Raw genomic sequence first — 12,835 nt, forward strand, 5'->3', positions numbered from 1 at the left:
ATATTTAAAATAAAATTAATAAAAAAAGAAATGGAATTTTCAGATCAATATTGTAAGCTAGTTAATAGGTAGCATTTTGATATAAGTAGGTTTTACTAAGATTACATGCAGAAAAACAGATCAGATTTTAAAAAGCCTGGGTTTTTTTGTGTGTTCTCGGATAGTAACAGGTCCCAGAAAGATGTGAAAGTAGGTCTGAATAAGAGAAGAAAAATTACTTTAGAACCCACTAGGTATATCAGACTAGCCCGTTAGCAATTATCAAAGTGCATTGAGCAGACAACGAGAATATGAAATGGGACTGTCATAGGGGCTGGCCACCTCCCAAGTACCCCTTTATGGCCTCAGGTCACTCTGCAGTTGCCCCACCTCAATTTTCCCCCTTCAAGGGGCTTCTCAAACACTTCATACAGATTCTTCTTTAGTGCAGCATGCCCCTCCTTAGGGCTGGATTTATTTACATAAGAAACTAATTCCCAAAATAAAGTTCTCAAAAATCCACATCAAGCCCATACGCTTTCCTGCTGGGGATCTCCCAAATCTTCCCGGCCTGCACCATTTCCCTGGAAAACTCAGGGTTCCCTGCTAGAGCATAGTTGCTCCCAAAAGGCTCTGTAGTCTCTCATTCCCTGAGCATCCCTCTACTGCTTCCTGATGCTCTTTATAGGAGAATTGAGCCACTAAATCCCTATTTAGGAACTTAAATAATAGTCTGATTTTCAGAGGCGCCAAGAGCTCCCAATGCCAAGTAATGGATCCTTGGGTCTGCTAAAGCAGCCACCTCTGAAGGCAGGCATCAGGAGATGGAAGCAGTGTATCAGAGTTGGGGCATGGGCACTCCTCCACTAAACCTTATGTCAGTGACAGAAGTTGGAATAGGCCCCTGCTGCTGCAACTTTCACTGGGGCCAGGCAACCAAAGATCAAGGAGCCACAACCGTTGCACTTGGACGTAGCAGAGAATCAGGGCCCAACAGATGTCAGTGAGAGCCGCAGTGCTTGGCAACTCTGGTTTTATGAAGAGGAATATGCCACTGATAAAGGACTTATCCCTAGTTATGAAGAGGGAACACTTTACCAAGGGCACTACCGCTTTCTTCTTTTTATTCTATTTATTTGAAGAGCAAGAGGTTTGTAACAGCTGCCTTCGAGCGTTCATTGACTAGCTGAGGTGGAATTTGTCCTTGAAATGTAATAAAGAGTCTTGACAGTGGGGAAGCTAGCCAAATGGAATAAATATTACATATATAAAAAAGTGAAAGCACTATTGCAGTGATCTGGAGACTTCCACTAAAGATCTCTCTCATTGCCTCACTGCTTCTTTTGCAGGGTCTTCATTACAACAGGATAAAAGATAATTTGGTTCTAGAATGTCACTTATTAAGGGAGAGGAATACGTAATTTATATGTCATCTAGTTGAAAAGTAATGTTTGGTATTTACCACCCACCAGCAACTTTTCAATCCTCTGCTGAGAAATAGTTTACTAGATTGTATTTATCTTTGTTACTCAACACTACAAGTAGCCTCAGAGAGAATAGGAGCAGTTAGGATATGCGAAAGATTAATTTTTGCATTAGTTGGTCTCAGGTGATGATCACCCAGATAGTCTACAAGCACTTTGGTAAAGAAAAATGAAACTCTGATGACTATGTGATCAGACATCCTGCTCTTTCTGCTTGGTTGGTTAATGTCCTATTTCCAATGCATAAATTCTACATGGTATCCTTGAACATGAACTAAAACACATGTACCATTTGTTGTTCCATATCCTCACCACATTTATGGCCCATATTGTTGATTATAAGCAGAGTCACTCTCAATTCAAATAATTTGCATGCAACAAAAAATATGAAAATACATTTTAGTTCAAGTTATCACCAAAACCTGGATAGTACTCATTAACCCATTCACCTGACCCTCATCTTGTCATCTACCTTTTTGTGCACAAATGTTATACATGAAGCTACACTATACATGTGCTCACAACAGGCAATTTGGTGCCCATTCTGTTTAAAACCCACCTATATCGTGTGCAACTACTTATCTGTACTTGCAAAAGCAGTAACTGTGTGTAAACGGCTACGCTACAAAACAGGATGCCACATTTTGGAAGCTTTGCCCATGAATAATACAAAGATTTAAAACAAACAACAACAAAACAACTGAGTAGACAAGATTCACTATAAAATGTAATGAGCTTAGTTATCAAAAAGATAAACAGTTACATGTTAATTACAGAAATTATGCATCCATTTAGGTGTGGGATTAGAGTTGCACCCACTGCAATGTTATCAGCAAGAGGAATTGAGTGAAGGAATTCCTGTGAGAACCTAGAAACAACAGGGTAGGCCTCAGGGCGTGGTCTTCTGTTTAAGCGTGCAAGTGCATTTTCAGGATAATTGAGGAGCTAATTGTGCATTGTAAACTTGGCTGATAATTTCCATTGCAAGCAATTACGATAAATTGGAAAGCCTCTGTTTGCAATGTTTTGATCTCTAGTACTTACACACCTCGCAGAGGGAGACAGCTAATTATGAAATATTTTTTCAAAATGTTCTATTTTTTTATATTTTTCATTTTTCTTTATAGTGCATTTTTAAATAAATGTTAAAATGAAAATCACAGAAGAAACACAATTAACCGAAAGAAAATACATTAATCCAAAAAAGAAGTTTAAAAATGTAAGGTCTATGAGAAAATATAAAACAATGAAAAATCAGACCTAATAAAAACAGTTACAGTAAACACACAATGAACCTGACCACCACTGTATTACTTCAGCTTTACTCTAATATAAATTAATAGCAGGCAAGCGGATAGATTCTCACCTGTTGTGATGGAACTATACCAGTCTATACCAACTTGAGGCTTTGCCCCTTAGCCTTTAAGCTCTGCTGATCACCAACTGTCCTTTCTATAGGAAGGCTCTGTCTCAATCCTCCAAAGCTAAAGCTATGGAAAGATGAAAAACATAATGAAGGTATGGAAAAAGGGAACAACCTACAAACAAAAGTGATGATTGGCATGCCTTGATAGTTCTTATTTTTTAACCCTTACCTACTAATTTTACTTTTTTCATCTTTTGTATACATGTTGTTCTCATTCATGTCTATTTACTGTTTTATATTTGGTCTAGTATAACTTTATTTTGTTTTTGTTTGTTTTAATTTTATTATAGCTACTTATTTATAGAGAAGATTCCTTGTTTTTACTGATAGTCATTGTTTGAATGGACGGTATAAAGAGGAGTTAGAATCTACATAGAACAAAAGAAGATACAAATATGATATGTAAGCTAATGCACAAAGGGTATTGATTAGAGCAGTGGTTCTCAAACTTCATTGTATCACGATCCCCTTCTGACAACAAAAATTACTGTACAACCGCAGGAGCAGAGACCGAAGCTACACCAGGTGAGTTTTCGGTTTCATTTTGGTTCCCACCTCATTTCTAACCATCATCTGGGGTAATCGTAAATCAGTGGTTGACAGGCATTCCTCCAGGTTCTTCAGGCGTGGTTATGTAGCCTGTCACCACCACTTAGCTCTCTGGTGGTCTGGGAATTGATAAAATAGGACTAAGTCTGCTCCCAGCCCTTTTGCAAAATCTACTTGATTTACATTATTAGGAAACCACACAGCCTACAACCAGCACTATTGCTACTCTTTCTGCAGCTGAGGGACAAGGAACCACTCCTTTGATTCCATGGCTGCTGCTAAGACACAACTTCATCATCCCCCACTCCCTACTGGTCAAAACAAAGCATACACAGCCATCTTCCTAGCTACTACTCAATCCAATTCCCTCTAAGAACTCCTGTGAACACATGCACTTGGCTGACCTGCTTTCCCACAGCTGGCACCCTCCCTGACCCAGGTAAGGAGCTGGCAGAGGAGAGGCAGGCTGCATGGAGAGTGCCATGTCAGGGAGCAGAGAAGGTTTCCTGCACATACAAAGTGTAGCGAGGTGGGACTGCCTCACTGCTGTGAGAAACCATCACTGACCTTCCATGGTAGTATCCACTACCTGAGTCACAAAACCTTGCTGAAAGAGCCAGTTCTGAATGTGTTATCCATCTGGTAATGTTGGTTCCTGAAGCTTTAGGGCTCATTTTTGGCTGTGACCCATTTTTTTAACTACCACCAGACTGCTCACATTTTGGAGAGCTACCAGTTCTCGCTACGTGGCCCATGGGCTTCGGGCAGAGCAGATTGCTGATCCAAAACACTGAACAAGCAGAGTGACGGTTTTAAGTGGGCTGAGGGTAAAGCCCCTCTATTCCAAGCAGTTAGCAGAAGTGTGACATGAAAGGGGGCTTGAAAAAGAGTGAAGTAATTTTTCAGCAAGCTAAGGTGGACAAGAAGAAAACAGAGCAACCCTCTCTTCCAGCGTTCCTTTATGGTTGTATACAGATAATGGACGCTGTTTAGGTTTGGCATTAGGTATTTGCCCAAATTGCTTTTATGAAATAATTTCTGTTTATTTGCATGTGAAGTACAACTGCCATGTCAATTTTACACTGAACTTGGCCTATGTTTTCTATTTCCCAGCCTTGCTTGGTAATGATGAGGAAAGACTCCTGCAGCAGATCTGAGTTTCAACTGCGGAATCTAGAGGAAGGGATTCCTCTTCTTCAGCTCAAGTGGGCAGCTCTGTATGGTAATGGATGTTTTAGAGGAAATGTGTTGTTCTGTGAGCTTGTTTGTGCTCATGTTGAAGACTCTGTTATCACTTGCGTTGGTGGCTGATTTCATTTGACAAACTGCAGCAGATTCATGTATATTTATGACTTTTCAGGTTTAGATTGGGCAGTATTGGAAATAACACAGACTTGCACATGCACAGTCACAGTCTGTGAATTCAGCTTTTGTAAGATGCCAGCATAGATATTTTTAATTTTTCAGAGCACACCAGCACATCTGAAGCTTTCACTATGGTCCAGGATGATAAACATCAGGCACTTGAGCTCTTTGAAAAATAGATTAAACACTTATTGTACTGCTCCTGCTTCATATTTTTGTTCTCACGCCACAAATGCTGTGTTTAAAATTAGCCATTTTTTCATATTATTTATAATGTGCTGTCAATTTACCTTAAAACCACATTGCTATGTGTGTGGTCAGCAGATGAAATTAAACCTGCCTCTGGCTCTTGTCCAGGCTTATCCTTACCTGGGAAGAGCCCGGGTATTTGTCCAAAGAGCTAGGTTCCAATGTGGGATGCTGGACCACAGAAACTCCTTCAACAACCCTTGAAAAAGACCTGTTGGGAGTGAAGTTGGGGCTCACTCTGCTGCTATAACCCACTTTATCCCCTCCATATCCTTGAGCAGGGCTCTGGCTCTCAAGGATGTATTTCATCCACAGATCTATTCACTTTATCTCCTCTTTTTCTCTAAGTTGTCAGTTAAGACACTTTTCCTAGCCCTGGATGTCAGCATTTCCACACTGAAGTTTTTTCATAACTATGATCACATCACCTGGAAGGCATGGGGAGGCTTACACACCAGAGGTGAATTTTTAAGTTTCCAGATAAATCAAATTTCTTCCAGCTCATGAATTCAGTCTTAATCCATTTTAATTAATTGGGACCTATTGCCTGCATTCATCCCATGGTGCCACTTCCCATATTTCTCTCTTCCGGTCTCCTCTTGCCCTCAGAGACTTGACACTCCCTATCCTGCTGGACAGTCTCGATCTCAACTCCTGATCTGCTGCACTATTTGAAGTTATTAAACCCACTGTCTATTCCTATTCAGTTCATTTAACAATCATCCCACCACCCCGCTTCTATGGGAGATTCTTGTCTGTCCTGAATAAACATCAGAGTTAGACAGCTTCTTGCAGAATAATTACTATAAAACCAAGGTACAAATTGGGACATGTTATTGATGTATGTGTTATATCACACTCCAGTAATCCTTACGATCATATTATCAAAAAAATTACTTATCATGTAATGCATAAAATGTAAGGTGAATAAAATTTCAGAGACTAACAAATTCCCAGTTAGCTACATCCACTTCTCAATAAATAAAGATTAATATTTATATATTAATTCCAACACAAACAAATGCATTAACACGAACCTAACAGTGGTGATCTCCATTCCTAAGTAACACAAGTATGGAAAAATACAGGAAAATCCTGAGTTAATACAGTTCTTTCTCAAACTTTAGCAATGACTTTTTATTTTATGGATGTTTTATTTAGTACACACACATCTAAGAACGAAGGATGAAGGGCGAAACGAGGTGGAAGAAGATAAAAAGGGAAATGAGTTCACCAGCAGAAGGGCCTGGGGCTGCAGGGGACAATGCAGTAGAGCTCTGTGGGGCTGAGGTCACTGCAGATAACTGGGCCACTGACAAGAACCCTGCTTTGATTCTTGGTCTGGGTCCTATAAGTCATGGATAAATCCATTCTGTGGCCACAGTCAAGGCCAGCCTTAGGGAAAATGGTGCCCTGGGTCAATTTGTATTTTGGCACCCTTTCTTTGAGTTTGAGAATAGCGGGATGGGGTGCAGGGTGCAAGCACCAGTTCCTGGCCCTGGAGCCCAGCCGAGCTGCACAGGGAGGAATTTCTGAGCCCAGGGGTTCCCCCAGCCATACACCCCCTGACCACCTATCAGGAGGTACGCAGCCACCATCCATGCCCATGGGAAGGGGGGGGACCTAAGGGCAGGTCCTCTGGCTCCACAGGGGCAAGCCCTGCTGCCTAAGCCTCCTTGCCAGGCTGGCAGGACCAGGCAGCATTGCCCACCTCCTGCCTGGCTGGCCAAGGGCTCCAGCCCCCGGCTCACCAGCACTCACCCCGCTCTGGCAGCCCAGGTCCACCAGCTTACAACACTCGGAGGGCGATCCCTACTTCCATATAGCCTCATTTAAGCCTCACCTATTCAGAAGCATCCATTATCCTAGTCAAGGAAAGGCTAAAATGAAACACAAATAATTTATGGCAGGTCTGACTATAAAAAATTATTTGGGAACATTGATCATATACAGATATATTAAAGAATTCTCATTCATCAACACTTAAAATAGAGACAAAAACAAAATATACATAAAATAGGACAATGATTGTGTTTTTAGATAAAGCTTTGTATAGAAATGTGAGAAATACGTTCTAGAAGTTTGTATGTACCACCAGAACTCAAAGTTAACACTATAGCCTAACAACATTTGTGGAAGTACTGAAATACTTGGGAACCAATATAAAGCTCAGAATCCACTGTGATGAGCACATTACAAACACTAGAATGGGGTAGAAAAAAATAAAATAAAATAAAAACATTCCTTGATTCTGATGTGACTGACCAGTAGAAGCTAAAGGAAGCGTCAACCCTTGGTTTGCCTATGCATAATATTTTCATTTAGTAACAAATTTCTATTTTCTGATACAGTAAAATCTTATTAATTTTTCTTCCTGCTACTTTCTCCTCAACCCCACACCACTAAAAGACCACACAAAAGGGATCCTTTTACTCATGTGCTAACATGTTGCTATGTCTCTGCCCAAGCAGCTAGGGATAAGTTCAGGTTCTGACTTCCCTCCCCCACATTATAGTATGTTGGACAGCTGCTAGACCATCAGACTTGCCTTTCTACGAGGGCCTGTAAAAATATTTTGCTGAAATGACATAGTAATGGGAATTATTTAGAGCCATATAACACTGTTGATCTGTATGACCCACTACTATTGATTTAACTGACAATTGTGTATAGGGAACAAGGGAACAATACAGAAATACAATAAATAAAGTACATTCTCTCTATTGTTACAGTTTGGGATAGAAAAAGTCTTAGTACAAGTTTGGAATAGCAGATTACTTAATACTGAAAGCTTTTTCTTTCTTCTCTGTCTACCTGTTCCTCATTTCTTGCCCGTTCTCTGCTCTCTGAATTACTACATCTAATTTTTTTAATCTTCAACAATTGAATGAATAGCAGATGGGCAACTGTGACAGCTGTAATATATTTTTTTTAATTTATGGTAATGTGTGCCTGGCTATCTTTTGAGATTGTCCACAACCCTTATATTGTTTTGATTGCCGGAAAAAAGTTTTATAGGCTTTGCTACAACATTTCACTGACATCCATAGCAGCTGCTATAACCAAAGTCTATTCATTTTTTGGGTTTTGGTTTTGTTTTCTTTAGTTTCAGTACCTGAGGTGGGGGGAAAAAGAGGGGAAGAAAAAAGTGTTCACATCACACTCCCTGGTAGTACCTGGCCCAGGCCAGGTTAGCTAATGCTCCAACCAGCAGACCATACTGGGTGATGAATCTTGGTCACGTGCCACCTGAGGCACATTGCTAAGAAGTAGTAGTACATGGTTTCTGGCTTATCATGATTTTTGAGATGCTTAATGCTGACATGTTAATCACCTTGTACTCAGCCCTCTTCTCAGATATATTTTTACCTTTCATTATATATCTTTCAGAAATATGTTGCACACTATTGCTGGCAGTCTGCTGAGGGACAGCTAGAAAACATTTCTTATATATAGCAGTGTGGAGACCACATGCATTGAGAAGAATTTAACATTCACACAGAATATTAAATACATTTCATTTATTCATAAGAACATAACTATAAGCAAACATTAATCCTGAAGGAGATTTTCAAAAGTGCCAAGGGCTTTAGGAGCATAAGTAAGTTCTATTGGCTTTCATTGACACTTTCAATGTTTCTTAATTCCTTAGGTGCTTTTGAGATTCCCCTCCCTTAAATCTGTGATAAAACCCAGGCCCAGATTCTGCAACCTCCTGTGCCATTGAGGACAGCACAGAATGCAGTGGAAATTTCACATTTCTATTATGCAGATGAAGAGGCGAACATGAAGCACAAAGTTACATGGGGAAAATCATTTCCCCATGCTGGAGCCACGCTACAGTTTGTGGTACTGTCCTCCATGTGGTCACACAGAGAGAGCTGTAGCTGGGACAGAAGAATGAGAAATGCTTGATCAATTGGCCTGTAAACTGTATGTATGGGTCATGCTTCAACCCTACACCAGGAATCTGTGATCACCTTATGCAGAGGCTTCCCGGTTGTAGGAAGTTTCTGTTCCGTCCAACAGTTTGTCTTTGCCAAACACTAATCTGAGATCTTGGCCTTGGAAGGGACACAAAAACAGTTTGTCCTTCAAATGTAGAGGCCTGTCTCAATGAGCCAGTAACTCAATCACAAAACAGATGGTTTTATGGCATAATTGGATCCTTGTTTAAAAGAGTATGAAACAGTAGATCAAAGTGCTTGTGTTCCACATCCACAGGATTCTGCCCTTTAACCTGCATTAGCAATCATAAAAGACATCATCAGGTATAGCATAGTATGTAGCAGCATAGTACACTACTTTTGTATTCAGAGCTTCTTCATAAGGGGACAGAATATTTAGATGATGGCATTATTTTTCTACTTTGCACTCAGACTTGAAGAAAAATGCTTTCCAACATACAGACATGTTTGTCACAATTTTGTTTGTTTATAAATAATCTTTGTTTCATACTATTATTTTTAAGATATAAAACAGAAGATCAAAGTGCTTGTGTTCCACATCCACAGGATTCTGTCCTTTAACTTGCATTAGCAATCATAAAAAATGTTTATACTATGTATAACACAGTACGCAGCACCATAGTAAACTACTTTTTTAAATATCAGAGGGGTAGCCGTGTTAGTCTGGATCTGTAAAAGCAGCAAAGAGTCCTGTGGTACCTTATAGACTAAAAGACGTTTTGGAGCATGAGCTTTCGTGGGTGAATACCCACTTCGCTTTAAAGATATTTTTTATTTGGGCAGGGGGAGAGAGAGTAGTAAGGTTATAGAAAAATTGAATATGCTCTATGCGTCCATTTTCTTTTAAGTCACTATTTGGTCAATGTTATGAGAACACAAGTAGTGCCTATTTTTTTAGGACCCAGTTCTTCCAGAAATACACCAAACTTCTATGCTATGGATTTACCCACCATCAAAATAAATTTTTAGATGAGTCAAAACCATAGGACATAATTCTATCTTTGGATGCATAAATGCAACACCAACCAATTTCAATAGGAGAATTGCATGCAGAGGACCAAATTTTGCTTTTAATAAACTAATCAAGATCCTGGTATAGCCAGCTACGTAAACACAAGTTAGAACTTCAGTAGGGAAACATCACCAGGCATAGCTCTCCACCTGCTAAAGCTTAAATTTATGACTTGCTTTCAAAACCTAGGAAATTTCTTTAACGTGTACAAAGTTGTCCATAATTTCAGTTTCAAGATTCAAAATGACAATTTCTGTTAAAAAAACAAAATCTCCTACATAGGGGTATGTATATGGGCATGGGGAAGATAAATGTGTCTAAAAAGGTGCCATCATAGCTAAGAAATATGCCATCTTGTCTTTAAAGTTTCTTTTAGAAGATGCACATTATGTATCCCAAACCTCCTGCATAAGAGATCTGCAGCAAACTATATATTAACTGGGCTCTCTAAGGTGGAAGAATGAACTTCCCAGAAAGAATAAAACCCTGTGGGTTATAAATGGGTCAAAAAGAATTAGACTTTTTATTTATACTCCAGAAACGTAAGCAAGTGAATGAAATGGTTTCATATACATTTTTACATCCAGCAGTAGTGAAAACACTGTTCATACATCAATTCTATAGTAAAATTTACATCCTTTTTGCTAAATATGCCAAATTTTATGGACAAAAACCTTTCTTACTGATTTGAACTCCTGAAATAACAAGGGCAAAGTGTGTTGCTGTTAATAGCTTTACAACAATAATAACGCTAACATTTCCAAATGCACATTAATATTGAAATGTGCAGTCTAAATCCTAAATAAAACCACAAACAAACAAACAAACACAAACAAACAAAAAGCCCTCCAATATTTGAGTAATTTAGTAAAACAGACTATGGGAGTTTGTGACTGATTCTGACCGAGGACATTAAAGCACAGGATGGTTTATTTTTAGTGTAGTTCAGTAGCTCTATTCCTAGCTGACTGTGTTTCGATTTCCTAATCACAAAGAAATGCATTCTTATGAAGTTAAGTAGCTGTAGACACAGAATGCTGATGACAGTTTCCCCATAGCTGAGTTTTCTAAAGAAAACCCAGTTAGTGGTAATTCTACCAAATACTTGCAACATTCACATGAAATTTTAATTGATTTTCAAACAGTACAACTGTGCCATGAATTCAACCACATAGAATATAAGCCTTAAGCCCACTAGGTTTAAGCTATTGTGTCTTTTCAGACTAAAACTATGTAAAATAAAATCTGATAACTCCCTGGTGTTAGAGGTAGACAGTTTTCTTTCAAATCCTAGGTTTGGTCCTTTATTTTATTCAGCAGTGAAAGCCATGAATACAGAACGAATAACAGCTGTTACAATTTTCAACCATGACTTCTAACGTCAGAGAATTCAAGGTATGAACACAGTACACAGTAATGAAAAGTATCAAAAATTCGTTTACCTCAAAAAAGATAAATAGAACAGGTATATTCCACCAATACATAAACAGATGTTTGTGCTACAGTTAAAATTTGCTGTATACAAAAGATCATAGTCCTCCTCATCATCTTATGACAGAAGCAAGAATACATGAGCCATTTAAATTGTCAGACATTATGCTTTATAAGGTATGCACAGAAGTTCAAGCAATAAATACATACATTAGTTCAAAGCCTTACAATAGCTACGCAAAGCAGATGCAGAAAAGCAGATTTGCTATTACTAGCAAGCAATGATATAAGAGTAAAAATTCATGAAATGCATTAAAGCAACATTTTTCTTAGAAAAAGTCTGGTCATTTATGGGTCCACCAACATTTTTACATAATATGCACAATTATCAAAATACAGACCAAGCATCTCAGAAAACTCCAAAAAACCTAAAATCTATTTTCAAAGCAATTGCAGTTTTGGAGGTTTTTCTGGTATAATGTGCAAGCAGCTATTTTTTTAAATTGTATTTATATAAAACCCATGCAAAACTCTACAGGTATATGCATTCTGTGGCTGAGACTTCCTTTCAAAAGTTTTGTAACTGAGGTATGCATACTTTAGCATTGTAGTCTTAGGCCACCTTCCTAATGGAACAATTATCACGTTTACTTCCAGTCCATCAAAGTCTTTTGAACATGCACTCGAAAAACCCATTATTCCCTTTCAGGTAATCCCCATATTAGACTCCTAGATGACTGAAAACAATCTTTCTTTCTTTTGATGTAATTACTGTAAACCGTCAGTTGATCATGACCCAAAGACAAACATAATGAAAAGTAGCAATTACTGTGACGTTCTCACAATTCATGCAATCTGCCATAATTGTTCTAATTTCTTTTGTTTTTTGTTTTTTTTCTTTTGCAGAGGTAGAAGCTTTCAGAAAGCCTTTTGGGTAAGTGGGAAAACCCTTTTGAAAGCCGTTATGTCCTTTTATTTGGCATGATAGATGACTGTGTATATCTTTAAGTCTATTTGCTGACTCCAGCAAAGAATAAACAATGAGCTTAGTTTGCAAGAACCAGGTCCATCACATGGAACTGGTACATATGTTAAGCTCTAGCAGCCACCTTCTGTCAAAAACTGTTTGTAAAGCAATAACCATGATCAGGTTATGAGGTCCCTTGGTTGGGGGAAAAGTATTATCAAGACTTGGCACAGCACATGAAAAGCAACACGTAAAGTTTCTAGGTTTTTAAGCAAACATCTGACTATGCTATTTTCAACTACACCATAACGCATTATCATATTTTTGGGTTTGGAGTTGTCAAGAAAACCAGCATTCCAACAATTTGGCCTGTGCAAGTCTTCCAAAGGGAGTGTATTGTTAGTG

At 38.7% G+C, this 12,835-nt stretch overlaps 1 protein-coding gene across 4 annotated transcripts in view; it reads right to left on the minus strand.

Moving 5' to 3' along the window:
- Window positions 1-10,770: 10,770 nt before the first annotated feature.
- The window catches only part of FOXP2 (forkhead box P2), a 456,482-nt gene continuing 454,417 nt past the window's right edge, over window positions 10,771-12,835 (minus strand). For all 4 annotated transcript variants that reach the window (XM_075065578.1, XM_075065568.1, XM_075065569.1 and 1 more), the window contains exon 17: window positions 10,771-12,835. This exon is cut by the window's right edge and continues 1,640 nt beyond it. The gene's annotated coding sequence lies outside the window, so the exon portion shown is untranslated.

The sequence above is a fragment of the Chelonoidis abingdonii genome, chromosome 1, assembly GCF_003597395.2.
Source record: "Chelonoidis abingdonii isolate Lonesome George chromosome 1, CheloAbing_2.0, whole genome shotgun sequence".
Lineage (NCBI taxonomy): Eukaryota > Metazoa > Chordata > Testudines > Testudinidae > Chelonoidis > Chelonoidis abingdonii.